Raw genomic sequence first — 26,909 nt, 5'->3', positions numbered from 1 at the left:
CATCTTGTACATGCACACATACAAGTGGTACAATGAACACCCCGGTGCAAGTGTTCTTGCCCATGTTCAGGAGAAGAGTCCCTCCAGAGCAGACACGTAGCTATGGAAGTTTTGGGTCAGAGAGTACACACATTTTCTGCTTTACAGGGAACTGTCGAATTGCTTTCCCAAGAGAAAGAAAAGAATTCCTCTTTTGCCACATTCAGGCCAAGTCTGGAGATATCAGGTATCAACTATTTTTTGCCAATTTGATGGGTTTAAAGTGATATTTCATTGTTGTTTTAGTTGGTATTTCCTAGGTTATAAACAACCTTTTGAACTTCAATTTCAGGGAAGTGAATACATGGTCAAGAATATAGGGAATAATTTCTCAATCTCTCAGTCATGTTAAACACAGTCTAAATCTTCAAGGTCATTCTCTATATGCTCTCACTGCACTCAACTGCCAGCAGTAATAAACTGCCATCCGGTCTCTCGGGCCCTCTCAAGATCTGAAAACAAAGATCTAATAATGTACTAGGCACTCCTTCTCCACAATGAAGGAGTCTTATTCTGACTGAGATCTAAGAATAGCCTATTAGAAAATTTTACATCATATCGCAACAATTAAACAAAATTTTCACAAAACAATGCTTATCCTTACAGGTGAGGTATTCTGATACTTTCCATTTTACTGTATTTTAATCTATGTATTTGCTAGTTGAAACCCACTAAATTGATGTCATGATCCCATTAAAAAGTCACAACACTCAATTTGGAAACATTAAATCTCTTCAATGCTCAATGTGCCTGGGAAGCAGAGAATACTTGTTTGAGTTTCAACCTACGAGCTGAGGGCCCCTACCAACCCTGCACAAAGTATTAACAGAAAAGGACACCTAATGGGCCCCTCTGCCCAAGGGGTTCTAGGGTTGGAACCATCAGTGTTACAAGACCTTAGTCTACTTTTCAAATGGATGTGCAAAGCTTAGAATCGTGGGAGGTCTGACACTCTTGGGGTATATTTGTTGGGCAACTTTATTTGGTGCTTTTTGTTTTTAGGTTGGTTTTTGCTTTACTGTCTGGTAAACTGTCTCAAAGATTCCAGAGATATGGGTGAGGACCATGTATTTTGAAAACATCTAGAAGTATACCCTTTTTTAGTAAGTTATTTGGGTTCCCAAGATTTGCCATAACAAAATTAACAAAATTGTTTCCACACCCCTAAAAAGTAATCAAATAGCTTACTACTTGATATTCTGACTATTCAAATAATACAGCTTCTTTGCTGTCCCAACTTCTGCCTCAAATAACATATTTCTGTACTCTTGAACAAAATAATCAGGTTTAGGCCTTATTTTAAATGGCTTTTGTTAACTTTACTTACTCTGAAACTCTGCCCTTGTTTTTAATACACTTCCATTATATTTAGCTGAGGCTAGGCACTGAAAATTTCTGAAGTCATCATCATATTTTTATGTACATATGAAAACTTAAATTGTGCCCTCACAATTTTACATTTGTAAATACAAGACTTCAGATTCTGATTAACATGTAAAATTTTCTTAAAACTTATTTATGTTAGGCTTTTTTTTTTTTTTTAGCTGGTCATTTTATCCTCTATTTCCATTTTACCGGATGCTATATAAAAATACACCATCCAGCCAATTGACGTCTTAGGTTCAAGTTATACACAAAGCTAGCACTGAAGCAGATTCAGGGACCTAGCACATTACACTGTGGTGTCTTTCTAAAATGTGCATGTACTCAGCATGGAATGTTATGATTGGATAAGTTACAGGTTTCCAAATTTAAAAAAAAAAAAAAAAAAAAAAAACCCTGTTTTCATTCCAATCTTGTTTATGCAAAGGTTCCGAAGATTAGAACTGGCAGGTTATTTCTAACCCTTGCCTTTTCTCCTACCTTCTTTGAGTTCCTCTCTCTTGCTGAGAATCCAGAAGTGACAACCTGCTATTTTCTAGAACTGTATGGTGGTAATTTGAATAGCAAGCTCTGCGCCTGGTACAGATTGTCAGAAATATATACCTGAAACTATAATTGTACCATGTGTGGGTGAACAGGGAAACTTAGTTGACATCAAGAGTATTTACAGGGAGAAAATATGCTCAATTTAATTCCAGTACAGACATTCCCATTTCAAAAGGAAAAGTTTCAATTTCCCGCTTAACTTTGACAGTGGCTATAAAAAATTTTCTCAAATTTTCATGAATTTGAATTAGGAAATTTCATATTTCTAATGAAAAGTTTCTTAAACACCAGTTATAAAATATCAACACTTCTTTTGCTGCATCTCAAAAAATAGAAATATACCACATTTAACAGGAGGTCATATAATACTACCAGAAGTCTTCACATCTTTATATTCATATTTGCACTTCATATTCAACCATGTAATTTCCCAGAAATATCAGTTATTTTGCTCTTACATATATATATATGATTTAAAGAAAATCCAAAGCATTAGTCAAACTATCTTACTCATCTTTGTAAAAGCTGTAGTGGCCTGAAAAGTCAAGTCCTAATCACTGGTACCTGTAAGTGTTACAGTGTTACATTATTTTAAAAAGAGAGTCTATGGAGATGTGATTAGATTAAGGATTTTGTGGTGGGAAGACTATCCTGGATTATCCACATTATCCACATAGGCCACCACATGTCCTCATGAGAGAGAGGCTGAGGGAAATTGCACACACAGAAGAAGAGAAGGTAATGTGACCAGAGAGAAAGAGACTAGACTGATGCAAATCACAAGCCAAGGAATGCCAGTAGCCACTAGAGGCTGGATAAGGCAAGGAATGAATTATTTCCTACACAATCCAGGGGGTGCACAGCCCTGTTGACACCTTGATTCCAACTCAGGGACACTGATTTTGAACTTTGGTCTTCCAGAACTATGACAGAATAAATTTCAGTTGTTTTAATCCACTAAATGTGTGTAAATTGTTACAGCAGCTTCAAGAAATTAATACAACTATACTTGCTATTATCCCAGGATAATGTATTGAATTTTCTGATTACATTAATAAATTTGAGCGAGAGGGATCCACAACCACTTGCGAGAAATGAATGATCCTATTTTAGTGTGCTGGAGACTCTGAGAAGTATTTTTGAAACAACCAGGCCTAGAAAAATGAAGAGTGTTTAAAGTGTATATTAGTCTGTTCTCATGCTGCTATGAAGAAATATCTGAGACTAGGTAATTTATGAAGGAAAGAGTTTAATTGACTCACAGTTCCACATTGTTGGGGAGGCCTCAGAAAGCTAACAACCATGGTGGAAGGGGAAGCAAACACGTTCTTCTTCACGTGGTGGCATGAAAAAGAAGTGCTGAGCAAAGGAGAGGAAAGCCCCTTGTAAAACCATCAGATCTCATGAGAAGTCTCTTGCTATCACAAGAATAGCATGGGGGAACTCCCCCATAATCTAATCACCACCCATGAGGTGCCTCCCATGACAAGTGAGGTTATGGGAACTACAATTCAAGATGAGATTTGAATGAGGGCACAGCCAAACCATATCAAAGTGTCAGAGCCAATAACAGAATATCTAGTCTAAGGAGCAAATTTAAACTACAATTAAAACCTTTCAGAAAATAACTTGTCAGGGCTGCACATGGGAGCTCATGTCTGCAATCTCAGCCCTTTGGGAGGCTGAGGCAGGAGGATAGCTTGAGGCCAGGAGTTAAAGACCAGCCTGGGTAACATAGTGAGATTCTCATCTCTAGAAAAAAAATTTAAAAAAAAAAATAATCCAAGTGTGATAGCATGCATATGTAGGCCCAGCTATTTGGGAGGCTGAGGTAGGATGATCGCTTGAGCCCAGGAGTTTGAGGTTGCAGTGAGCCATGATTGTGCCACTGCACTCAGCCTGGGTAACAGAGAAAGACCCAGTCTCAAAAAAAAAAAAAAAAAAAAAAGAAAAAAAGAAAAATGAAAAAAGAAAAAGAATTTGTCAGTAATTATCAAGAGCATTAAAGGACTCCTACCTTGGACTCAGTAATTCTGCTGCTAAGAATCAATATACCCAAATCAGATCAAATTTTATAAATTAAGATGTTCCTCTCATAACACACATCTCATAATATCAAAAACTAGAAACAATCTAAACATCCAAGTATAGAAGAGCTAAGTAAGCCACAGTATGTCTTCTTGGCTGAACACCTTATAAATTCATCAAAATAAAATTCATCAAAAATAAAATAAATTCATCAAAAATAAAACATTATTACAAAAATAAAACATTATTACAAAAAAATCTGGACCAAAACAAAAAAACCCTTATGTTATACTATTACATATACAAAGCAACATACAAAAGAACACGGACATTATTGCCTTTAATTCTCATTTAAAATTCATAGAAAAAAAGATATGTAAGATTATAGCTAACTTTTTCTTTCTTTCAATTCTGTTAACAGTTTACTAAATTACACCGACACTCGGTGGTAAGCGGGGACCACAAAAGGGCTAATTGATAGATACAAATGCTCCAATTTTCTGGGTGAATGAAAGACAGAAGAATAGTACCTTAACAGCCAAAATTCCCAAATGCCTTCCAATGCATCGCATTATCAATAATGATTTTGAATATCCATGAGTCACGCAGGAATAGATAACACTATCGCTTATTTACATTGGGAGCACCCAAGGCACAAAAGGTTTTGGAGTCCACGCAGGGTCATCCTATATAAGCAAGAAGACCTGGGACAGAAGCCAAGTCATGTCATTCCAGACTGGGGCTTTAATCCTCCTTTCCAAGGTGATGGTGCAGCAGCAGGACCAGACCTTGTCATGGAGAGTAGGCAGCTCTTCTTATCAGAGAGCTTCAGAAAAACAAGGTCAAGGCCTCAAACCCGCTCTGACTGGCGGATATTTATGTATGCAAAGTCTGTGAGGAAAAATATCTCAGGCTTCCCTAGGATCCTTTCAGATTCATGAACAAGCCAAAGTATAAGCAAATAATACTTTCATAAATGTTGCCTACTAAACATACAGTAGTCATAAACACTCTAGAGAGACTAAATCTTTCAAAGCAGTACCCTCTATTCATTTCACTTATTTTTGATTCAGGATATAGTTTATATTAACTTATTGATCCAAGCCTCTCCTTACCATAGGGTCTTACTTTGGCACTTAATCATTTGCTAAAATAATCACATATTCTAAGAGCCAATAATTTTCTAAAAATACTTGATTATGCCTGTATTTTCACTTTTAGGAACAAATGAAGAAATAACTCCTGCAGAAGTCTACCTAAAAATATGCAAAAAAAGTTATAGTTACAAATTGGGTTTCTTTCAAAATGTTTACATTTTCATTCAGGATTATAGAACCAATTCATAGGCATTTTATATTAACATATATGCTCTAGGGAGGTCTATTTTTTTACACTGTTTTGAGCTTGAGAAGTTCCCAGCATTAACAAATAATCAAAGAAATGACATAATTAGCTGGTGAAAAAAAGGATCATAGTCAAATTCAAGCTAATTTTCAACTTTCAGATTTAATTCAGTAAACTCAGGGTATTAAAACATTAATCACATAAAGTCAACTCTCAAATGTTAACAAAAATCTTCATTCTCAAATTTTTCTTTTTCTGTACTGAAACAGATACTTGGTCATCAAGCCTAGATTTAACTGTAAAAAATAGTGTATTCATGGGCTATGTATATATGCACAGACATATATATCACTAATTTGAGAGGTTACATCAACTTCAACAAAGCAACAAGAGGATAAACGTTTTTTCAAACTCCTAAAGAAAGATATTATTCATTTTTACCCTTTGAGTTAGTATTAGCAAAGATATATTTTTTACAAATCCCCAAAGAGCTTTTAACTAGGAGTACGTCATTGAATGAAAAATAAATCTCTAGAAGTAGAAAGTTTTACTGCTATCCTTGCTAAAAGATTGCTAGTTACACCGAAAAAGTCAAACTGGTGAGAAAGGTCACAAAAAGCATACTAAATATATATGTATATTCGTGTCGCCAGAAGAATTTAACTCAAATGCTAACAGAAGCCCTCTCAAGACATCCTAAAGATAGCCACACATTGGTTAGTTTCCTTTCCTTTTATCACTTGTGTGTTTACATCACAGTTTTAGCATTAACTAAAGCATCTAGTCTGATCACTTCCATCTATTTTAGAATACTAACAAGATGATTCTAAACCAAACAAAAAGAAACATGAGTTTAGAAAAAAAATTCTAATTGTTTTATTTAATAATGATATGCTATATAGAGCCACACACCTCATGAACATCAAGCTATTTCTTAATAATTATTTTGAAGTGCCATAAGTTCAATTTAACAAATGAATTGCCTCTAACATACCAAAATCAAAATAATTTTTCTTCATTCAACTGCCTAACAATTCTTAAAAGAACCTGAATATGTAATTTAACAACAGAGCTGAAGTGCAGCAGGTTGAGACTTCTTCATGAATTGGTTTTTAGAATACTAGATACGTTTGTCTAAAATCTCTACAGTTTCGTCAAAAAAAGACAAACATTTCCATTTTCTCATAGATTATAAATCAAAGAAAAATTTAAGGCAGCTATATAAACAGTTCACTGACTGCATCTGTTGTGGAAGACACAATGATGTCTAATGTAGAGCATTTAGCCTATTCACCTCTGTGCTGCCATCTTTGAATAAACACGTCTTAAAGCACCATTAATCCAAGCAATGAGGGACATTTTCTTTCAAGAACAAACACATTTTCAACTTTGGACTAGCCATACAACTGTAAAATCAAGCAGAAAAAAGAATTTTGTGATACTTATTTACATTAAAAGTTGAACATAGTACTATCAAGTCTCTCCAACGTGAAGATGCATTAAATAACTTAAAAGACATTCATATTAACTATTTTCTTCTCTACTGTTATTCTTCTGTATCATGGTACTTGCAGAATAACTTTTCTGCCTAATAGGCAGAGAACCCAAAGGTGGAAATTAGTTTCATCGTGAATTTAAAACAACTTTAAAAATCAAATAGTGATCAAAGAAACTTATTTATACAGCCATTTAAAGAAGTATGTTAAGATGTGAAAGAAAAAAAAAAATAGCATACAGAGCTGCTTCTCTCAGTATTCAGTGCCCAAGATAACCAAGTCTGAAGAAATACAACAAGTTTACTTTTCTCAAAGAATTCCAAACTAACAAAAAATCAAATCAATAATTCCCTTTTAGAAAAATGATCAAAGGATGTATCCAGGAAAATAAATGCCTAGTTTTACAAATATCTTTTAAACTGTTCTACGGGGAGCAATATGCAAAATAGAGTATTCTCAAAAGGAAATCCTTAAAAAGTCAATCCTTTAAAATAAAATAAGGAAAAAATGTGGACCTAGATCAAGTATCACAACATTGCCCTGAGACTATATGGAAACTCCTATGTAAATGGTAATTAGGGATTTCTCGCTTTCTCTCTCCCACTTTCTCTCTCTTTTAAAGGCCATAATGGCTGTGTTTGTTGAGGGAAAAAAAGGTGGGGAAAGAAGGTATAAATGCTTACTGTTTAAAAAAAGCTGGTCTATGCCAATATATTGGAGAAACTATTCAAGAACAGTTGATCTATGTGAAAATGTAACCCCTGAAATGTTGCCAAGGTCACAGAGACCCAGGGTGATCTCCAACCACAATGAACACCATTTGTGTATTTGTAAAGAGCACTTGGGTAGTGGGTTATTTTTGCATTATGCATCTTGTTGGAAAAAAGCAGGGAAAAGAAAATGCAGACTGGTTGTGCTTTTACAGTATTTCATTTCACTATCCTTCTTATGGAGTAACTAAAATATTAGCAGTGCCCTGCTTATGAGATATATGTGATCCCTTTCAAGGTGGGTGTTAGCAGCAGTGTTTTTAAGTGAAATACGAGAGCAACATTACAATTTCCAAATTTAATTTCAATAATTACATTAACATGACAAGGTTCTCAAGAACTGCCAAGGACAACAAAACTGAACTGTTTACCTTGAGTAGCACATTTCACTGTGGGACTCAAATTTTCTACCACAGCCCACTTTATGTTGTTATCCATTTCAAACACTGCCACACAGCAGTGGGTTCTCTCCACCATTTCCACCTTTTTTTTTTTTTTTTTGGTATAATACCATCTATTTACATTTTGCCTTCTACTGGTGGTTCTTAGAACACCATTTTATAGGAATGGAAAGGCACCAAGAAACTTCGCCTCAAGTCATGTGAGACTGCAGCTATAGAACGCACAAACCCAGTTCCTGAGTGTTGAATAAGGAATCAGTGAATCTCTAATTCACTGATTAGAGAAAGCCAATTTCAATTTCTCTTCATTTGAGAAAGACTCAGCTGGTCTTCATTAGCATGGTACTGAAATGTGTGTCCCAAATTTGTGAAATTTAAAAAAGAAGAACAACAACAAGAGAAGTTGTATCTTCTCTAAGAACATATGTATGTATTTCTTCTTAGGAAGCCCACACACAACACGGTGAAGAGTCCACTTCACACAAATTTGCTTTTCTAATATTTAAAAGGCATTGAGGTGAAGCCTCATTAAGAAAGACGGAAATGGGCCATTACTACAGACAGAGAAGGCCTTTCCTGGGATGGACTCTGAACACTAAGTGCAAAGTCTAGAGCCAAAGGAGAACGTTAAGTTTGCAAGCTTTCCTCTTCCAGAAGGAGAAAATGTTATTTCAGATGTTATGACTCATTATTTTTCATTTTTTAATCTTTTCATGTTTTATATTCATTTATATTATAAAGGAAGATTTTTATTTTAAGCATATGTCACATTATATTTTCCTTTTGCTAATACAAATTAGTGAATACCAAAAAAAACTAAAATTGTTCTCATAATCATTAATAACAATTTAAATGTACTGGACTCCATAATGCTAGATTTTTTGCTCCTGTAATCTTCACGAAAACACTACAAGACTGATACCCCATTCTACAGATGAACAAACTGAAGCTCAGAATGTAAAATTACTCAAACTGAACTCCAAAGTTCATTATCCCATATTTCCTCAGGAAATAGTACATTCCTATACCGTTGACAAAATGCATTAAAATATACAAAACTTGAGTTGGGAGCTTACCTAATAAGTTGTAAAAGATTTTCAACAAACTACCGCTAGTAATTCACCTATTCAAAAACTGATAGTTAAATGAAACCTGAGAAAATGATCTGGGATATTTCTCCCCCTCTCACTTAACAAATGCTTGTGGGTCTTTAAAGGTCCAGTTCAAGTATCACATCTTCTGTAAAGTCTCCTTACTCTCCATACCAATAGAATTACTTCTTTCCTGGGTTATAGAATTTATTTAATGATTAAACATGACTAAAGATTACCCTTTTTTTGGTCTTCAGCTCCCAGTACAGCATGTCATACTTGTTCAATAAATCCTTGTGTTCAATAAATGCTTGGTAAAAGTATATATGAATAAATAACAGCTCAACTCTGAGATCAGATAAAATCTCATCTCATATAACTACAGGTTAAATCTTGCATTAAAGCTCCTCTAACTTTAACACATATATGAATCACATGGAGATCTTATTAAAAGGTAGATTCAGATTCAGTGGGTCTGGGGTGAAACGTGCATTTCCAGTAAGCTCGCAGCTGGTGGCACTGCTGTTGGTTCCCAGACCAACCACCCTGTGGGTAGCAAGAACGTAATCCACTGGGACAACACATACCAGACTTGGTGAACTGTTTAGAAAACCGTACGTTCCTCTGGGATGTTAACCTCCACTTAGACTTGGCACCAAACCTCAACTTATTAAACTTAAAAACTATTAGCAATTATGAGTTTATATGAATTTCCCTAAATGAGACATAAGTTTTTTTGAAAAGGACCACTCTTGATGAAGTTTGTAAGTACAGCCCCAAGACACAGGACAGTGCTTTATATGTCAGAGGGACTCAATTTAATATTAAAGTAGATTAAAAAATTAAGTACTTGAGGGTAAAAGCTATCACTGATTTGTCTCTCTGGCACAGGGCTTGGCATGGTGCCTCAAACACAAGAGAGACTCAATATATAAATGCTGAATGAATGAATAAACAAAACAGGCAACCTTTCTTTGTAAATCATCAAGTTTTTACCATCCTCATCAATGCCAATTTGAGACACTTGATCAAAATTGCAACTGATCTGGTAAGCCCTAGATATTAATAAATCTGCAATGTTTTAGGGGTCATACAATCCCTATGCTATTCAATTTTTGAATGTTACCTTTTGTTTTGTTTTTCCTAATTCTACATACACTGTCATTCTAACATTTCCTTTCTGCTGTGCCAGGATTAAAATGTGTGGCCGCTACTGTTTTAAGCTCAGGATTACTGTCACTTCAAAAACCACTAGTACCAAAAAGATCACTATTAACCATATGATGAAAGCCACTATAATACTTCTTAAGTTTTTACTTTTAAGTATCATTTACCTTTTAAATATCAAAGTCTTAGCTTTACATGTACAAAAATTACTGGATGATACGAATAAAACTTTACATTTATTTTTCATGTATGTACCTGTTAATAGACATTTGTTATCAGAATCCAAGAGTATTTATCTGCAGAAAATTACTTCTCATAATATTCAAAAGAGGATGTCATTATTTTATAGAACCAATAAGTTTTATTGCTTTATCTCTGTACATCTCAGTAATAAGATGTAAGTTGAATGTACAGTGTTTAGGTTACCAAACAAGTTATTAAGTGTTTAATGTACCACACGAATACTAACCACTTACTATGTACAGTGCGCATATTAGGATATTGTGAGAAATATAATATCTCAATAAAGTTATGAGAAGATACAGACAACAAAATTGCAACAAAACAATAGAAAAGGTTAAAAAACTTTTTCAATTATTACTTTTAAACTCAATTTTAAAATAAATTAAGTTTTATCAGCACATACTAACTAAAAAAAAAAAAAATGCAATGTTGGTCTTTTCCTTTAATCACTTCTGCTATGGACTGAATTGTATCATCCCCAATTCATATTCCAAAGCCCTAGCCCCCAATGTGATGGTACTCGGAAATGGAGCCTTTGGGAGGTAACTAGGTTTACATGAGATCATGAGGATGGGGCCCTCATGATGGGATTAGTGCCCTTATAAGAAGAGACACCAGACAGCATGCACTGTCTCTCTTTACCATGTAAGGACGCTGCAAGTGGGTGGCAGTCTGCAAGCTAGAAAAGAGAGCCCTCACCAGAATCCAACCATGTTGGCATCCTGATTTTAAACGTTCAGCTTCCAGAACTGTGAAAAAATAAACTTCTGTTGTTTAAGCCATCCACTCTAAAGTATTTTGTTACGGCAGTGCAAGATGACTAATACAATTTCTCTGATTGACTTTCATACTTTTACATTAGAATTATTCTAGATCACAATTACACTCATGTAATTTACCGCCACAAATGTATTTTTATAATATAGTAAGAGGTTTAGAAGTGGAGTTAGTAAATAAATATCAATTCTTCAATTGCCAATTGTTCATAAAAGTGGGAAGAAGGAAAGACAGAGAGAATTTTACATTTATTTAACAAGTAAGTCAGAAATAAGCTTTAGGGGAGAGGGGGTTACCTCATTAGCAATAAGTGCAGACATGCAGACATTCCCCTACACAAAACCTCTTTCAGCAGCATCAGAAAGAGAATGCTTTTTGCATGTGTCACTTCTCAGGTCCAAGCCTCTAGCAGGCTTCTTGTTATATGCAATTAGCTCCATGCCAAGATTTAGTACATTTCATAATAAATCCCTTGACCACATTAACTGTAGGCTTGGCAAAGTTGGAAAGGCTCTATTCACGAAGACAGAAAACAAGCCACAGGACTTACCCCATAGCAAAACGCACTTGCTAGATGCCAACACACTACAAATTTCAACAGCCTGCCATGCCCTCCCTTCATTCCTCTCCCTCTATTTGGGGTAGAGGAGGGGTCAGAAAAATACAACCTGCCATGTGACTATGATTAAAGAGTATATAAGGGCAAAAAAAGCTACAGACAAATTTGGTTTGTTTACTTCTTCTTCCTCCTCCCCCTAAATCTTGTTACTAGCTTGTTCCTTTGACCTAACTCCCCAAACCACCCACCCAAAAACCTCGAGTCACTTCACAGATGAGATCCAGAGTTTACCCTCATTTAAACAGTAACCATCTGTTGCCTGCAGGAAGACTGTGGCTCCTTCTCAGGTTTCCCTTTTTGGAACATGAAGGCTGTGGTACATTATGGCTATTCTGCATGGGAAAGTTCTCTGCAGGACACCAGGAGCAATGAAAAAAGGAAGGAGGCACAGAACTAATGAGCCCTTCCGCTCATATCAAAACAAAGCACAACACTTTTTATTTGTTTTTGATAAACACCTTTTGTGAAAGAATTAAAACTACATCTGTACACATGGAATATGCATGAGCTCTGGAGTTGTACAAACCTCAATTTCCATCTTAACTTGTTTTCACTTTGCCAATTAGAGCATCCATTTCTTTATCTGAAAAATAGAGATACTACAGAGTTGACGCAGGGCCTAGAAATGTTTGCCTCAGAAAATGCCTATCATATAAGATTAATTCTAAATATTTTATATTACAGTATTATTACTAGAAAAATGTTAATCACAGGTAAATTACAACAAAAATATAGGAAAACCAAAAATAAAATATCACTATTAAAACTCCATTAAGTTCCCTCTTGGATAACACATTTGAAATGTCACCATTGTAAAATTTACAATAAAAAGTAATTAGGAGGCCTCTCTTGGATCCCCCACAAGAGGCTCCTGGTACTGACATCCTAGTCCTCTTTATTACAAATTTCTCTCTGGTTCTCTGAGGCTCCAATATATATTTAAAATAAGAAAAAATAAGACTCTTAAAACCTATATTTCATTTACGAAAACTATTGAAATTTTATATTATGTACTACAAATTTTAGAATGTTTTATGGTGCCTTGCTTTTCCAGTGTAAGAAACAATGGTTGCCTTAGAGATATGATTTCCTTGGAGATATATCATATGATATATCATGATATATTAGAAATATATCATTAATAGCATTTCTAACAATAAAATAAGATAAAGTAATTTCCTACCATGTAAATAATCATACAACAAAACATCTGAAATTGGGACTAGCCTAGAAAAGTCAGGTTACTGGGTCACTTAGTTTATGGGTGCAAGCAAAAATTTACAGTCGACCTTCCTCTGCCTCAATCCCAGCTTCATCACTTACCAGCTTTGGACCAAGGTACCATTTAATCTCTCTGGCTTTAGTTTCCTTATCTGTAAAATGACCAATATTAGCACCTACCTCTTATAATTGTGAAAAAATTAAATATTGTTTAAAAGGTGTTTAGAACAGTGCCTGGTGCATAGTAAGTGTTCTGTATCATTATCATTGCTATTATTCATGCTATTATGAAAAATCATATGGTCCTTTAACATCTGCCTACAGTAGAATATTGCCTACACAACAAAGATCTTTTTCTATTTTCATTTCTTTTCCCCTCTTCTCTGATTTTTTAATTGGCATATCTCATCTCTACTTTTTAGTCTTATTCACATATTTATTTATTTTTAAATACTCACCATCAGTCCTTTTACTGATGTTTTCCTAGTCACGATTTGGATGGATACAGCTCATGCTCTAATAGATTCCTCAGGAAGAACTGATAGAAAATTACATAAACTTTTACATGTTCAAAACTACTTTTCTAAAGCCTTGAAAATTGAAAAATAGTTTGAATATAATATTCTTGATTGACTCTTTCACTGAGTAAAATAAAAAATAATACCAATAACAAAACTGTTCCATTGTTTCCTTGCACTGAATATTGGTTCTCAATATCTAATGCTAGTCTAATTATTTTCCTTTGGTAGATGACATACTCTTTTTGCCTGTTAGCCTTTAGAATTTTATGATCATTGTTGAAACAGGCTAAATCTCCAAGTTTACTGTTTGGGGTTAATTTGCCCATGTAAGCCCTTTCAATGTACAGGGATCCCGATTTTTTTCTATTTCTGAAAAATTGTCTTGGATTATAGTTTTAAGTATCGGTTTTGCGAATTATTTTCTTCTTCAGAGAGTCAAGTAATACAATACTAATTGCCTGCCTTCCATTTCCACCACTTTCTCATGACCCATTTAGCTTCTTTGTGTCATTTGTATCCTCTTGGTCTTTTTCCTGTTTTTCTTTGATGCCTCTTATTAATTTTCATTTGAATCTATTCTCTCCTGGGAGATCTGTAATTTATCTTCACTTGTGAGATAATTTTGTCATTTTCTTGTATTTATTTACCAAGTTCAATACACTATTTTTTCATCTCTCCCTGTTTTTTCTATTTGTTTTTAATTCTTAAATTTCTGAGTAAAGGTATTTTTCTTATACCTAAATGTTTGAGTATATAGTAATTGTTTAGAATGTAGACATAGTTTTCCTCTGCTTCCTGCTTGTTTTTTTTTTCTTTTTTGTGGGGGGGGGGGGGTGGTGGTGAAAGTGGTATTTCCCTCCGTTGATTTGTATGAAAATTCACTATCTGATCTTTTTCAACAGATTTGTATGAATTGTCATTTTCCTTTTGTTTTGTGATGTAAGGATATTTTACAAAATTCCTAGTTTAAAGGCACCTTTTTTTGTCAATCTGGCAAATTCCAGGTGTCAGCAAGACTATTTCTTTGATACGTGTATTTGTTTTAGTAGATGGGGAGAAGGGTTATGGGTCCTCCAAGTCTGTGGTTCTCCTTTGTTTTACAGAACCCTAATTTAACCCTTTTCCTTCTTTTCTCCTTTCCCACCTGTTGCCAAAGAATCGCTCTTCATTCCTTTTTACCTTTTTTCCCCCTCCCTAAAAAGCAATGCAATTGGAGGCCTGTCCCATAAAATTGTTAATTTGACCCTTTAAATAGTTCATATTTTGAAACCTTTTCCCACAATCTTCATCCCATCTTCCCAGTTTCTTTTTCAGTATTTCCAGATTTGAAGTATATCTGACCTATACAGCGGTCTCTCCAACTGTTCCTTAAGCTCCCTTGCCAGTGTCCCTCTTCTTCCTCCCCAAGTGATTCCCAGTCTGTGTGTGTATACTACAAAGCACTGCAGCACGACAGGGAAGGGGCAGGAGTACGGAGGACTGTAGAACTTACAGTTATTTTGCAGTCATGGCATTCTCTGTCTTCAAGTGATGTTGAGTGTATATTTTTGCATAGAAATTTATTCGTGGTAAATTAATTTCACATCCACTGGGGAGGAGATTTGAAGAGGTTACTGTACTACCAACTCTACTCTGTCTTCAGTTATCTGGAAGGTAGGTGATCATTTTTTAAAATATGTCCCATTACTTTTAAAAGGATGTGTATTCAACAATTTTGTAGCACAATATACAACATAAAACCATTGTATCAAGTGCAGCCTTTGTATAGGTCAACTTTCCAATATGCTTATAGATTTAGGACCTGCTTGGTCAATCAGTAACAGAGAACACTGAGTTCAGATCTCCTACTGAAAATTTGTTAACTTCTCCTTATAATTCAGTTAATCCTAGCTTTATAAAAAAATTTAAACCAGACTTCAGATATAAATTAGAAATTGTATCTTTCAGAATATTTTAACCTTTTATCAAATTGTTGTAATCTTTTTTATCTGTAGTAATGCTTTTCATTCTTAAAGTGTTATTTCTTACTATATCTATCTAAGCTTACTTTTGATTATTACTTGGCCGATACATTACTTTTCACTTGTTATTTTTAACCATTTTTAAATTTATAACTTAGGCATAGCACTTACAAACAGTATATACCTGGATTTTTGGAAATGCAGTGTAACAATCTTTGTCTTGGAACTAAAAAGTGCAGTGCCTTTACATTTATTGTAATTAAAGATATACTTGAATTTATTCCTATCATCTTACTTTGTGTTCTTCATTTTTTCCACATTTACTAAGCTTCCTTCTGAAGGGAAAGTTTTGTTCCAAGTACCTCCTTTCACTGTGAATGCCACATTTCCAGGATTGTGTGACCAGGGCTCGGTCAGATCCAGTATTTTTCTGGATTTATGTTTTCTTATTTCTTCCTTCTGAAGATTTAGGTTAGTATCTTTCTAGGTCAGCAATATATTTTACAATTATGTCAAATAATTAGATTGAGCTCTTTAGATTACACATATTTTTAAATCCTAGATGATTTTTTTCAAAATATTTGTTCTGCCATAATGCCAGAAATGGAAGTCATGTTCTTTTTCTATATAAACTTAACATTTCCTTCAAAAACCACAAAGTGGTCAGGCATTTTGGCAAGATGTCTTTTCTTCCCTGAAGTTTGAAAACTAAAGTTTCTTCCCTGGTGATAAATATGTTAGCACCAATGGCTGCAGTTAGAAAACAAGATATTTTGTATTATTTTATTATGGTTTTTAAAACAAATCAGAATAGAAAAATGTCCAAACTCTACCATTCTATGCAAATTCTTAGAAACAGGCAAATTCATCTGTCAAATGTTTCTAAACCGCAAAATAATGATGTGCTAAATAAAGAAGCAACATTTTCAACTCGCTCCTTTTGACTTAGTCATCTTCTCAGTGACTAGATGGAAAAGGCACTAATATCTGTTTATCTGTTTATTTCTGCTGCAAAAATAAGCTACCCTAAAATGGAGTGGCTCCAAACATTAACTGCTCATGAATCTATGGGTCAAGATGGGAGGATCTTCAGGTCTCAGCTGGGTTCCCTCAAGCATGTGTGGTCAGGTACAGGTTGGGTAGATGGCTCTGCTGATCTTGGCTGTTCTGTCTTACATATTTTTGGTCAGTTGGCTGATGACTGGTCTGAGAGGGCCAGACTCAAGTAGAAGGACTTGGCTTTGCTCCACTTAGCTGCTCCCCTTCCACCAAGTGAGCCTGTTCCTGTGCTCACAGCAGTGGCAGAGTTCCAAAGGGAACAGAAGCAAGCAAGAGCTCTTAAGGCCCAGGCTGGGAACTGGCACACCATTACTTCTACTGTACTCTATTGGCTAAAGCAAGTCACAAGGCCACCCACATTCAAGAGCTGGGAAAACAGATTTCACTTCTAAATAGGAACAACTACAAAGTCTTACTGCAAAGAGTGTTAGACACATGGAGCTTGGGGGCATTGTTGCATTTACTCAACTATAATCTGTAAGCATAAAATGTATGTTTGCAGTTGATATTTCATAAGATGCCATCTTAGTCATGTCTGAAAATTTTATTAAAACCTAAATAAGGTTATGAGAAACTCTAGAACCTCCCTAGGGTGGTCATAACTCTTACCCAATTTGAAGGTATCCTCCATTTAACTGACTTGAGGTCAGTTCTTTTTTTGTTTGTTTGTTTGTTTGAGACAGTCTCACTCTCTCCCAGGCTGGAATGCAATGGCGCCATCTTGGTTCACTGGAACCTCAGCCTCCTGGGTTCAAGTGATTCTCCTACCTCAGCCTCCCGAGCAGCTGGGCTCACAGGAGCCTGCAACCACACCTGGCTAATTTTTGTATTTTAAGGACAGATGGGATTTCACCATATTGGCAAGGCTGGTCTCAAACTCCTTACGTCAAGTGATCCATCCACCTCGGCCTCCCAAAGTGCTGGGATTACAGGCATGAGCCACTGTGCCCAGCGAAGGTCAGTTTTTTTATATGAAACTGGAATAGTAGGCAGTTAGTTAAGACATTTTCTCCAAAGGGCACTGAAAATCTATTAAAGGCTTTCAACTGAGGAAGTTAGATCATTACTTTGAAAGTTAGATCATTACTTTTGAAATCTTGGAAGACCACCCTAACTTCAAGGGGGAACATTATTAGATTGGCATGAAGCAGATTAGAGTCAGAAAAATATTCTTTTAGCAGGTTGTAAGTTATACAACAGTTTAAACCAAAAGATGATAGTGCCCTAGGATCAAGGTATTGACAGTGAAAATGCACAAGAGTGGGCCAGGCATGGTGGTTCACACCTGTAATCCCAGCACTTTGGGAGGCCAAGACGGGTGGCTCACGAGGTCAGGAGATCGAGACCATCCTGGTTAACGTGGTGAAACCCCGTCTCTACTAAAAATACAAAAAAAAAAATTAGCGTGGTGGCGGGCACTTGTAGTCCCATCTACTCAGGAGGCTGAGGCAGGAGAATGGTGTGAACCCAGGGGCCGGAGCTTGCAGTGAGCCGAGATCGCACCACTGCACTCCAGCCTGGGCAACAGAGCAAGATTCCATTTCAAAAAAATAAATAAATAAAGCACAAGAGTTGACAAAATTTGAGGGCTAGTTAGGGGTGGAACTGAGTATACTGTTAAATGGGTATTCAACACAATTACTAAGTGCCAAATATTCTGGTAGATTCAAGGGAATCGATAGTCCATCTACTCATGAAACTTTGAGCTTAATGAAGAACAGAGACATGACTCAAAAAAATCACATGTTCCTCAAAGGATGATTGAAAACGATTTGCTTTACCCTTAGTCCAACAATAGCTTAATTGCAAATTGATCCAATTTATTGACATATCTTTAATACTTCAAAGGGATTAAATAATTATTAGCACATTAATAAATTATTAGCACACTAAATAATTATTAGCACATTACAGAATATATTCCTTAATACATATATAATATATTCCTTAATACATATACTAAATTATAAAATATATTCTCTTTGGATAAAAAACAAGTTATTAATGAGCTGCTTGATTATTTTACATGAACAATCTCAAATATTTTGTAAAATAGAGAAAGGGTATAAACAACAAAGAAATGAGCATGTGGATGAGTAATAAATATGAGATCCTTGGAGAATAAGCTATCACAGTAATATCTGATTAGTAGTAGAGAGAGAATATAAGATAAGGCTATCTATAATGTTAACATGATAGGATGCAAAAACTCTGTTTTGTCTTGTTTGAACAGAGACTCCTTTAAGACTCTGATAAAGTCATGGGCCAGAAAATATATACACACAGAAATTTAGCAAGTAGTTTCAGAGAGTTCACAGACACTCTCTCTCCCAGATGCACATCACTTTATAAAACAAACAGCTCTGGACTAGAATCCAGCTGATACAGTTCTTTCATCAGTGGAAGAAGGAAGGTGAGCTCAGTTACTTTTCAAAGTCTATTTTCAAGGCTCTCTGGGATGATGCCTGGAAAGGCAAATGAGTAGAAAGAACCTTGCACTGAGAATTGGGTGCAGCCTAAAAACACAAGGGAATTCAGGGAAGGAAACACACACACGGGAATTCAGGGAAGGAAACACACACACACACACACACACGAAAAGGCCACTCTTTTTGATAATTCAGCCTGCGACTAGTTCTGATCCTACCTGCAGGCATTCTGAAGGTGATTCAGTTTGCACTGCCAACCAAATCAGAGCAATGATAATGTTGTAAACTATGAATTCTTATATTTGAAATCATGATAACTGATAAACAAACTTTATAAAAACCAATTTATTCTACTTCTATCCCATGGTCCAGAAGGAGATCTGAAGACCCTTCCTATGAAAATCACAAACACTCTATCTTTCAAAAGTACTGTAAGTCAGACTGACCTAAATTCAAATCTCCACCCTACCAATTCTAGCTGGGTTAACCTCTATCAAGTAAGTAAAGTCTCTGATTCTGATTTTCTTCATCTGCAAAAAGAGGATTATAAAAATCTCCTCTGCTTTAAAGAGTTATTGGCAAGATAAGATGAAACAACGTATGCTGAGTGCTTAGCACAGTAAAAGGCAGCTGTACCAACCACCACCACCAGAAGTGAAAGGCAAAATCACAATTCTCAGCTAAATATTTATGTTATTTCTACTCCTGTTCCCCACTCTCAAGCTAAACTTTGATGAACAGAGTAAGTTTCTTGTTTCCAAGATAAGGCAAAGCTATACTTGTTCCCATATGAAAACATAGAATAAATTTAGTGAAAGAATTGTTCTTGCATCCTAGAATAGAAAACTACACAAAAGACTATCATGTTCCCTCTGCATGCTATGAAGAAAATATTCCTCTATGGAAGGGGAAATACTTGTTTTAATAAAAAAAAAATCCATGGAAAGATGTCATCCTCCTCAATCCTTCCATGGGAAGAAAAAAAAAAGAGTGAGGGGGACAGTGGCACAGGAACCTTTTTCAGGCCAGTATTTCCAAACTGGCTGTCCATTAGATTCCCTACACAGCTTTCCACGCTTTCTTGAGTTTGAAATCCAGAATCACAATCTTTTAGAGATGAGAATTGGGTATTTTCCAAAGTCTCACTAATTCAGTCAGCTGCATAGCCAGGGTTGAGACACTGTCTTATCCCCAAGTCTTTCCTTTCACTTATAAACCACTATAGGATATCTCAGCCTATTTAACAAAGAGTATTTTTAGAGCTAAAAAGCACCTTAGCCATCAGATGAGGTGAGACCAATAGCCTTATTTTATGGCTGAATAAAAAAGGCCTAGAAACGTTGAAATATTAGGCCAGGTGCAGTGACTCATGCCTGTAATCCCAGCACTTTGAGAGACCAAGATGGGAGAATCACCAAGGTCAGGAGTTCGAGACCAGCCTGGCCAATATGGTGAAACCCCATCTCTACTGAAAATACAAAAATTAGTTGGGTGTGGTGGTGCACACCTGTACTCCCACCTACCCAGGAGGCTAAGGCAGAAGAATCGCTTGAACCTGGGAGGCAGAAGTTGCAGTGAGCTGAGATCACACCACTACAATCCAGTCTGGGTGACACAGTACACCTCTATCTCAAAAAAAAAAAAAAAAAAAAAAAAAAAAAAAAAAAAAAAAGTTGAAATATTACACTTGACCCAGCCTAGAACTTGAACCCAGCTCCTCTCATTGCCAAATTCTTGTGCTGAAGATCACCTATGCAGTAACTTGCCAAACGCATGACCTGAATCTATTCATGAGGAAACATCCAAACCAAAAGAAGCAAGCATGTGTTTGTGGGGGAGAGGTCCTATATCCTTTAACAATAGTAACGTTACAGCCAAATTCACAGAGACAGTAAGCAGAATGGGGGTTTCCAGGGACTGACGGGACTGGAAAACGGAGTTAGAAGGTATAGTTTCAGTTGCAGAAGATGAAAATGTTCCGGAGATAGATGATGGTAATGGTACAAGAATGTAAACATACTGAATGCCACAGAACTACACACTTGAAAATGGCTAAAATTGTCCATTTTATGGTACACACATTTGGCCACAATAAAAAATGGCAATATTATGCAAGGCAAAATTTAAGAATTATGATGTTGCATCTTTTCCACACACAAGAATTTTCTGACTTTAAAAGCTGATTAAAATATTTTAGGGCTGGACCCAGTGGCTCAGGCCTATAATCTCAGCACTTTGGGAGGCCAAGGAGGGCCAATCACTTGAGATCAGAAGTTCAAGACCAGCCTGGCTAAAATGGTGAAACCCCGCCTCTACTAAAAATATAAAAATTAGCCGAGCGTGGTGGCACGCCTATAATCTCAGCTACTTGGGAGGCTGAGGCATGAGAATTGCTTGAACCTGGGAGGTGAAAGTTACAGTGAGCCAAGATCGGACCACCGCACACCAGCCTGGGTGACAGAGTGAAACTGTGTCTCCAAAAAAAAAAAAAAAAAATCATTTTAATGGTCAGGAGCAGTGATTCATGCCTGTAATCCCAGCCAAGGCAGGAGGACTGCTTGAGCTGAGAAGTTTGAGACCAGCCTGGGCAACACCGTGGGATCCCATCTCTATAGAAAAACAAAACAAAATTACCCAGAGGTGGTGGTGTGGGCTTGTAGTCCTGCTACTTAGGAGGCTGAGGTGGGAGGATTGCTGCCCAGGAGGTTGAGGGTGCAGTGAGCTATGATCGTGCCATTGTACTCTCCAGCCTAGGCATCAAAGAGAGACCTTGTCTCAAAATAAGTAAAATTAAAAAGTAAAAATAAAAATATATCATTTTAATGCATTGTTTTTAGGGCATATTTGCTGTTCTGCCTTGAATTTATGGAGACAAGTTAGAAGTACAGTACTCTGAAACTGCCAATTCTTGAATGAGAACCAATCAAAGATACATAATGCTTCAGCTATACAGCCAACCTGATAGGAAAATTCTATTTTTTAGTAAATGAGAAACACACATAAACACTTAACAGCATGTTGCATGTTTTTTAAAAAGTCAAAAATTATGACTAAAATAATAAAAATTTGTATTATTTTGTCATTTTAGATAAGATGTCCCATAAAAATATTTTGTTATGATAATCACTTCTCTTAGATACTGGATGAATACCACAAATAACAAGTCTATAACTAATTATATTCAAATTCAGTCTAGGAATTCCAAACAATCCATATGGTTGATATAACCACAGTAGTTTCAATGTACAGAGTTTTTTTAAGTATCAAACTTTGTATTAAAAAATGATTTTTCACTGTGTAGTACAGTCTTGCCCATATGCACACCAATTTAATAATACAAATATATCATGAGATATAGTTAGTAAACAAAATATTTTTCTACATCTAATTCTATAATATGGGGAAAAAATTTAAAGATCTCCTGGACCAAACAACAGGAAAAGAAAAATCACTGGATACTAGAAAAATAAGAATCAAATGTACTTATTTTTATTTTTATTTATTTTTGAGACGGGGTCTCGCTCTGTCACCCAAGCTGGAGTACAGTGGTGTCAACACGGCTCACCATAGCCTCGACCTCTGAGCTCAAGTGATCCTTCTGCCTTAGCCTCCTGGAGTAACTGGGACAACAAGCACATCCCAGCACACCTGGCTAATTTTTAAAAATTTTTTTTATAGAGACCAGGTCTAGCCATGTTGCCCAGGTTGGTTTCAAACTTGTGGGCTCTAGCAATCCTCCTGCCTTGACCTCCCAAAGAATCAAATTTGAACACTCAAATAAATCCAAATGTTTTCCTTGATAATTTTCATTAATACCTTAAACATTTTAAGAGTCCCTTGTTCTGTTCTATTCTACCAGGAAGTATGAGGTACTGCTAAAGAGCACAGGATTTACAACCATATGACCAGTTCAAATACTAGCTCTACCATTTACTTGCTGGATTATCTTTCAAAGGTTACTTAATCTTGCCTTGCCTTAGTTTCCTCATTTACAATCACTACCTAAGATTGTTAGGAAGAGTGAATAACAAAATAGATCCAGAAACATAACACATAATTCATCTATTTTTGCTATTTAAATTGTCATTTTTGGTTTTCTAAATCTGGAAATGAGAAGAAATTGTAAGAAAAAATCTATTAAATCTGAATATACAATGTGAAACTGCTATACTTCAATAAATTCATTAAAATAGAGGACAAATGGTAGAAATATTTGATATAAATAACAGTCAAAGAGTTGATCATCTTCATTACATAAGGAACTCATACAAAAAGTGGGCAAAGGATATGAACAGACACTTCTCAAAAGAAGACATTTATGCAGCCAACAGACACATGAAAAAATGCTCATCATCACTGGCCATCAGAGAAATGCAAATCAAAATCACAATGAGATACCATCTCACACCAGTTAGAATGGCAATCATTAAAAAGTCAGGAAACAACAGGTGCTGGAGAGGATGTGGAAAAATAGGAACACTTTTACACTGTTGATGGGACTGTAAACTAGTTTAACCACTGTGGAAAACAGTGTGGCGATTCCTTAAGGATCTAGAACTAGAAATTCCATTTGACCCAGCCATCCCATTACTGGGTATATAACCAAAGGATTAAAGTCATGCTGCTATAAAGACACACGCATACGTATGTTTACTGCGGCACTATTCACAATAGCAAAGACTTGGAACCAACCCAAATGTCCATCAAAGACAGACTGGATTAAGAAAATGTGGCACATACACAGCATGGAATACTATGCAGCCATAAAAAAGGATGAGTTCATGTCCTTTGTAGGGGCATGGATGAAGCTGGAAACCATCATTCTCAGCAAACTATCACAAGAACAGAAAACCAAACACCGCATGTTCTCACTCATAGGTGGGAATTTAACAATGAGAACACTTGGACATAGGATGGGGAATATCACACACTGGGGCCTGTCATGGGGTGGGGAGACGGGGGACGGATAGCATTCGGAGATATACCTAATGTAAATGATGAGTTAATGGGTGCAGCATACCAACATGGCACATGTATACATATGTAACAAACCTGCACGTTGTGCGCATATACCCTAGAACTTAAAAGTATAATTTAAAAAAAATTTTTTAAACAAATTAGTAATAAACTAAAACTGTAATAGACAAATTGGCAAAAGCATGAAGTTTAAAAAAAACAAAACACAAAAAAATGCAGAACCTGTTAAATGAAATGTATGGGAGGCCACTGGTTTGGACTGAGCTTCTGCACTAGGCCCAATATACCAGACAAGACCAAAATAGAGTCATTCAGAATGCAGTCATTATGTGACTAGGAGTCACATAATCAAACCGAACTTTGAAATGGGCCTGTTTTCAGAAAAAAAAAAAAAAAAACAGGAGACGCACAGCAGCCAATGAGGAGGAGCCTAGTTTACCTGGGCCAGTGTAACAAAAGTCCTCTCTGTTTTAATTCTATAAGGAAAGTTACTTTGAAATGACCAATTCACTTTTCATCTCCTATTTCTGCTTTCTTCAGCCCTTTCTGGCCTATAAAAATAATGTCCTCTGCTCAGCTCATGGGAGCACCTTTTCCAAATGTTTAGATGAGATGTTACCGATTCATGAATTGCTAATAAAAACCTAATATCTTTAAACCAAATTTGTTGCAATTTTGGTTTTTAACAAATCTTAGAAGGAATAAAAAAAACAACACATTAAAACAATGGAAACCAGTCCCCTCTGTGCTCCTGAAACAAATATTAGTCATACAGCATTCCTGAAAGCAATTTTGCAATATGCTTAAAGAGCCTTTAAAAATGTTCTCATCCCTTGATCTAGTTATTCCACTGTCAGGAATATATCCTAGAAATAAAACCTGAAATAATAAAACATAAGATGATACAAGATGGTAGAGCCAATAAAATTGTTTTTTAGAAGACCATTCATCAATACAGGCAATACAATTCCAATTTAAATGCATATACACACACACATGCACACATGTACATGCACACAAACACAGGAAATATAAAAGTGCTGATACTGAACTGGTGTAATTTACCTTTTGCTACCAAATCTGTCTAATAAGCATAGATTATTTTCACTAATAAAAATATTGTTTTAATTACTCTATTATTAATAAATATTATACTTCTAGACATATATAAAATGTATCTCAATGTATTTGATAGTTGATATCTCTGGAAAAATATGTTTGCATTTCAGTTACTACTTTCCTTGGCCTCACTTTCTTATAGTTTAAAACCTTAATTTACCTGCTGAGCCATTCCCACTCTTCTGGCAAATCTTCAAAAAACAGACATTATAATTCATACTAGGAGTAGGGGATGTAGGAACTAGATTAATCTAAATTAATCCTAAAATTTATTTCTAGAGAAAGGTGGCTATAGGCACCCGCTCGCTCTCTCTTTGCAGAGCCTAGTGCACAGGCAGTGGTTTTCTCTGCTTTCTGACTTACTTCAGTTCACTAACAGGAAATGCCAACCCTGAGGCCAATCCATCTGACTGGTTCTCTAACCCCATCCCAACTCCTGGTAAAAGGCCCCTTTCCTCTGGGGTTAATTTCTGATCCCATCAACAACTGGAAGCATGACTCAAAAATGAACAAAACCTTTTCCAAACCCCTCACCCTGGTACCATGGGAGGTTCCTGATGCCCTGCCCCACACCTCAAATACTAACCTTTGGAAAGAGACAGCAACCCAAATCAAGACCTATTATTTCTGGCTTACTCCCCAACCATCTCTCTCCATGAAGAAAATTCTATGATTCTAATACTTGAATCAATGTGAGTTTTTAAGCACAGTGGCATAATATGTGGTCCAACTGAAACTTAATGTGCTGAAAATTTAACCTCATAACACCTAGCCAGGGGAAAAAATATACATTGTACTTATAGCCCCCAAAGGAGTAATACTAATACTTGTAAAGTATATTATTTCTGCTTTCTTAATTAAAATTATGCTACCATCTTTTAATATGGGTATTTTTAAGCAAGCAATGAAACATTTTATAAATATGCAAAAGGAACTTTCTGAAAACTTTACTGAGTAGATTTATAAGGATTCAAAGTATAAAAAATTTCTGATAGAGCTCACTGGCGTAAAGTCAAACCCATTAAGAACTGTAACATGTATTCATCCTGCATTTGTTCATGTGTTATTAGAAAAGATACATCAAAAGTAAAGCACATCCTCCCATCATTATTATGAGCCAGTTCAAACTGTTCAAATAGTATTACAGGTTTTCAGTATAGCACTGAAGTAAAGATCAGGAAGTCTCAATGTAATTCCAACTCTACCATTTACTATCTACATAATCCTGGGTAATTTTCTTAATTTTCCAATGCTTCAGTTTTAACATCTATAAAATGGGAATATTAACAGAACAGTTTTCATAGACTTGTGAAAAACAAATTGAATTCATTTAAACCATTCGTAATAGCATTTGAACATTTTAGCACACTATAAAAATAGCTACAATAGGAGCAAATGCTTAGAAAAGAGTCTCCAAGTTAACATTCACTAATATACATGGGTCAGAGGTGGGGCCTCTGAAGTCCACACCACCTGTTTCACATTTGCCCTCTAAAATCAGTGACACCAACTAGAACTATCAGCATGAAAAGTATAACGGATAGATTTGCTTTAAAATGGCATAATTTTGTAATCTAGTTTGTATTAACCTAAAACATGTTATAATGATGATATCAGCAATGGTTGATAAAAGGTTATTACCAACCATGTAAATGTTTGAGGAACAGACTAAGTGTGTAGGCCAACATTTCAAATGAAAAGCACAAGTTACTTTCTCA

At 35.7% G+C, this 26,909-nt stretch overlaps 1 protein-coding gene across 4 annotated transcripts in view; it reads right to left on the bottom strand.

Moving 5' to 3' along the window:
* The window catches only part of BMPR1B (bone morphogenetic protein receptor type 1B), a 407,599-nt gene that overhangs the window by 264,573 nt on the left and 116,117 nt on the right, over window positions 1-26,909 (bottom strand). The window lies entirely within an intron of this gene.

Source organism: Chlorocebus sabaeus, chromosome 7 (genome assembly GCF_047675955.1).
Source record: "Chlorocebus sabaeus isolate Y175 chromosome 7, mChlSab1.0.hap1, whole genome shotgun sequence".
NCBI lineage: Eukaryota > Metazoa > Chordata > Mammalia > Primates > Cercopithecidae > Chlorocebus > Chlorocebus sabaeus.
This window is presented reverse-complemented; position numbering and strand designations above follow the sequence as displayed.